We start from the raw sequence: 5,861 nt of genomic DNA on the forward strand, positions 1-5,861 counted from the left end.
GATTGGTGTGTATTGAGTGAGCAAATATATTTCTAGGATATAGTGAAGTCCAGATTATGATCTGATATGAGTTTGCGTTATATACAAACGAAAATTGATCATAAACACCCTTAGAGTAATTTGAACAAATTTTCTGGAATTCTATTTTTATAGATAATAGAATCCAGATTTGAAAAAGATATAATTTGAGGAAATTTTTTGTAAGAAAGAGGGGAGAATGATGAATTTTCTGTATATTTTGTGGAGTTAATTTTGTCTATTTATAGATAGAATTATGCATTTTTCGAAAGGTTGCATCTATTCAAATCGTGAAGCAAATTCGACCTGGTCCCACCAAGCGTTCGACTTGGTTGAGACTTGGGATTTCATGTTCAGTTGATGGTACTGTCAATCAGGTTGCATCACTTTATCTTAAAAAAGTATAAGATTAATTTTTAACCATCCAATCATGATCAATGGTCACGATCTTGCAACGGTGCTAAGTGCTAGTGCGCCACTAGGGCCCTACATCACATGCGTGGACGGTGCGAACTGGAGTACATACTAGCATTATCTCTTAAATAATTTTAAGAGTTTATTTTACCTTGTCATTTATTAATGATCTTTCTTTTTTCATTTTTTTCAATGTGGGACAAATCCACATAATATTAAATGCTTTAGAAAATTTATCAAAAGAAGACTTTGAAAAAACCCATAAAATCATATATTTTAGAAAATATTTCAACAATTCATGCATGCAATGGTATGCCTTATAGTTTCCTTAGTATATTAGGAAAGGATTTACTACTAATAGAATAAGGAATTGGATGAAAATTTGAATGAAAAGTATGATAAAATCAAGTGGTGACTTTAATTTGGTTGCATGAAATTTCATTTCATTTTTATGCATCAAACATGCTACTAAGATAAAATAAATAAGCATAATACAAGTATAAATTTAAATAAATAAGCATCTAGGAGAAAGTTATAGAAACTATGTGAGATGACTTGTTCACTTGGTTAAATACAGGAAGGATCATGTTTGTATTCACTAGCTTTACAAAAATATTTCATGTAATTATATGCTTGCCTAAGTTAAATGCCATTTTGGTCCTTCAACCATGTAGAATGTTCTGTTAAAACCTTAGGAGTCCTTGACAGTGTAACAATTCCCAATCTAGGTTTTGACTAAATGGGTGTATACATGATGCTCATACAAAGGTATATCACGGTTTCACATGATGTGTATTAGAGAGATTTTGGCTTATAAGGATGGTCTGGACTCCAATTATGTAATATGCATTTTAGGACAAAATCGTGAGATTAGTGGACAAAGCGGACAATACCTCACCAAAGTTAGACTCAAGACCGTATTAGGTCATTCTAAGGATTTTATCATATGCATGAATCCTACACAGAGGTGTAAGCCACTTTGATAAAAGCGTTAGAGATCGGACGAGAGCATGTGACAGTCCCACATTGAATGTATACTAGGGAGTTCTTGGGCTTATAAGGATGGTTTGAGCTCCAACTATGTGAGACTTTTATAAGACAAATCCATAAGGCCAATAAGCTAAAGTGGCAATACCTCACCGAAGTTGGGCCCAAGATCGTTATATTACTATATTAGGGAAAAAAAAATTATGATATCAAGGACTCTAGTAGAAGCTTTGCCCCTTCAGGTTTGGAGTTTTTGGGCCCCTTAAGGATAGCCCTTCAAATTGCAAATTTTTATTCATTTTACCATTTAATAACTCATAATCAAACTCTAGTAATTAACTATTTTTAACTTGACAATTCAAATCAAACTTTTCAAGTATTTAAATATTCTTTAATGGATGAAAATGGGAGAATTACTATCCCTGATCCACTGTATGACACTGTCCATAACTAGGTGGCAAAACTGCTATTATGAATCTCTATTTCAAACAGTTGAAATTCACAATTTATAAATAGCAACTCAGCATATGTGAATCTCCGACTCTCTACCTTCTTCCTCATGATTAAGAACAAAATATAAGTAATTAACCACAACAGTCTCAACCTTCACATGACTCAGAGCATCCATGACATGGATGCATGCATAAGAGCATGCTTCAACTGATTGAATGCCACATTCTAACAAGCTAATTACTAGACAGAAATTGTTCCTCGAGGACATACATGCAAGTAGATCAGTCAGAAGCTTGGAGAACTAGATCTCTCAACCTTTCATTCATGTTCAATATCCCACCACCGCTCCCACTTTAATTGGGCAATTCCAGGCACTACTTGATCAATTACAGCCCGCTGCAATTTACAATTTTAAATACACTGAAAACACACATGTGCGTGCATATTGACATGCAGGGTCCTTCACGCAAGACGGCCTACATCAATACTCTTATCTTCTTGGGTTCAAAATTCAGGACCAATGCACTGATCTATTTCTCAGATGTTCGAGTAAAGCAAACCAGGAACTCCACATTACCGTCGGCGCCCTTTAAGGGGGATTCAATCCAACCTTTGGAATGGAAACCAAAATTTTCTACACCCTTTATGATCCTCTCAAGGACCTGGAGAAAGGACCACTGATTAGAACACCTTAAACTCAATTTCTCTTAAAGCCAACAATAATATTTTCTGTCCAGTGATGAAAATGTGAAATAATATTATGGATGGAAGAAAAAGGAAGAACAAACTCATCATTCTAAAGGCTTTCTCAATAATATGATGCAAGAAACTGTGAATAGAGACGCACACAGACCGTTTGTGAGTGCTCATCAAGGGATGATGAACTATTGAACTCTCTTAAGTTGAAAATTAAGAATTTCATGTTTTTAACTACACATTTTTGTTAAAGATTTAAAAATGTAAAACATCTAAAAATTTTGAAAGCGGGGCGCATAAATTTAACAGTTCCTAAGTAGAGATGAATAATTCTTAAGAAATGATAAAACGTAGTGTTTTTGCTATTGACATTGTATGATGTCTATAAGAGGTTTGATGTCCAAAAACCCATGGAAATTACTGGATTTGACTGTTAAAAGTAAATAGTGGGAAACCAGCCTTATGCAACTCAATTTGTTGGATTTTGGAGAGTGGAAAAACTGAAGCAGAGGAAAATTGCAGAGAAGAAAGAATTTCTCTTCTTTGATTAATTTATTCAACCAACAGATTGTCAAATATATATAGCTTGTGAAGGAATCTTCTTCTAACTAATTCTGCACAAAGCATATATCTGTTAACATTTTACACCAAAAATAAAAAGAATAAAATAATGAAGGGAATATTTCTGTTGCTGCCTTGTAATTGAGCTCAGCTCCCAGCTCAGTTGGCTCGCTTCTTGCTGATGTCCCGGTTCTGCATCCTTCCAATATTTTCAAGCTTCAACAGCAACCCCCCCCCCCCCTCCCCCGCGCAAGATGTAGAGTAGATATCTACTACTCCCATCTTGGACATACAAGAGTAAAAATTTTGGGAATTTAGGGCCTCGGTTAAAATGTCTGCAATTCGTGATGTACTAGAAACATGTTGAGTGATGATGCTACCATCTTGTATCTTGTTTCGAGTAAGATGGCAATCAAGTTCTATATGCTTGGTCCTTTCATGAAAGACTGGGTTTGTGGCTATATGAATTGCAGACTTACTATCACAGTGTAGAATGGCTGCTTGAGGGTGTGTAATCTGTAAATCCTTAAACAAATACCTGAGCCAAGTTATCTCACAGCAAATGTTATCCTATTGACTCAATGAGTCCTTCCCGTTTTGATCATGACAAATGCAATGTTTCTTAGATGTGCATTGAGTTCTTTGAACAAATCATCCATTGCATGCATTAAGGGTAGGAACACAAAGAAGCGATAAGGAACGCAAAGATCCCATCAATTATGGCATGTGAAGAGCAAAGAGGCCAAAGAACCATAAATAAATGAAGACCATTTATTTATTGTCTAATTTATTTTGGGTCAGTAATTTTATATGGTCTGTAATAATTAATGCATTGCATGCATGATAGGATTGATAACCTCAAATGACCATAGATTGACTTTATGTCCCTAAACATCACATGAAAAGACCCATATAACTCAAGAGTAATACCTATGTGAACAGGGGTGACTTCTAATAAAAATCAGGACCTAAAATGAACTATGAAAGAGCTTCGGTGATCGAACCAGACTAGTTATACTAAGCTTGGTCCACCGAACCTTTGTTGGCTGAAGAGGCTTAGCCACGGTCGACCGAACTATGACAATTTAAATGCCACGGTTGATCGAACTGTCAAAGAAGTCAACATTTGGACTTCGTATGGTCGACCGTTCTAAAATGAATGTGTCTTCTATGGTCGACCGAATCACCACGTGTCTGACACCCCAACTGTTCGGTCGACCAAATGCGTAGTTCATTTTGGCCACGGTCTATCGAACATAGTTGAGTAGCCGATTGAATTTGACTTGGTCGACCGAACCCACGAAGGGGTTCAAAATCACGTTGATATGGTCGACCATATACTAAGTTCAAAATCTCCACGGTCGACGGAACTTGGCAATATGGTCGACTGAACCATGAATACGGTCAACCGAACTTCTCGGGTTGCCAAAATTTTTACCGCAGTAAAACGTGGTTAAACTGGGTTATTTTTAATTAAACCTTTTTAATCATTTTCAAAAATACCCATTCAATCTCGAACGATTATATTTTTTGGAGAGTCTATATATACTCCCTCATTTGGGTTGATTAGCACTGATTAGCAAACATCATTAGCAAAATATTCTCTGAAATTTCAAGGACTTATTTCTCTCATACAAGCTTCAAAAACCTACTCTTACTCATTCCTATTGCAAGATATTCTTTGTGAGAGTTTCTAGAGATTATTCATATAAGCTCGGACTCTCTTATTCTATAATTGATATTGATTTTTTTATTGAAAGTAAGCTTGAGTTTTCCTTTGTGATTTTATTCATAAGTCTTCTTTAGGAAAACTCTTTAGGGCTTGTAAGTCTTGCATTATTGTTGCAAAACTCAAGAGCTCATATTGTGTTTGTTTGTGAAAAACATTTTTGACAAACTAAAACCCAAATATTTCTTGTGGTTGATTTTTGAGAAAAACATTTTTGAGATATTTGCTTGTGTGCTTAAGATCTTTGATACTGCACTTTGTGATTGATATTATTATCTTGATTCAAAGATCCCAACACATACACTCTCACACTCTGATTGATATATTTGCATTATCTTGAGAGTAGTCATTTAATCTTCATTGAGCTTATAAATCCTATCATATTGAAGTGCATTGATTGTATAGGTACATATCAGCTTATTGGAGAAGCGCATATATTGTACACAAAAATTTATATTTGATTATCTGTTGTATTCCAGGCGTGGCCTGAGGAGGTATTAATTTAGCCCGTAAAGATTAGTTGTAAAGGTTGAGGTCAACCCTGGTAATTTGACTTGGTGGTTTATTCGGTGTCGCTCTACTCGGAAGTGAGCTTTAGTGGAATCCTCGGGTTTGAGAGCTAGAGGCAGGGACGTTGGCACATTTGTTGAACCTCAATAACACATGGCGTCACCTTTATTTTATTTGCTTTACTATTTTTTGCTTGGTTGTTTAATTTATTTGGAGCGGATTAATTGCAATTGCATCTATTGGTTAATTACATATATGCTTTAGATTGACCCTACGTTTGTGAAATACTGTTGCTGGTTAATTGGCCCAGGAAGAAAAATTTTAAATATCCAATTCACCCCCTATTGGGATTATAGTAAAGTCAACAATTGGTATCAGAGCCTAGTTGCTTAGACTTAATCATTTTTTTTTTGTAAAAAGATCAAAAATGGCTCATAATACTGTAACCCCTTTTCCTGAGAGACCCTCGTCCACACGTCCTCCTATTTTTAGT

The sequence above is a fragment of the Malania oleifera genome, chromosome 5, assembly GCF_029873635.1.
Source record: "Malania oleifera isolate guangnan ecotype guangnan chromosome 5, ASM2987363v1, whole genome shotgun sequence".
NCBI lineage: Eukaryota > Viridiplantae > Streptophyta > Magnoliopsida > Santalales > Ximeniaceae > Malania > Malania oleifera.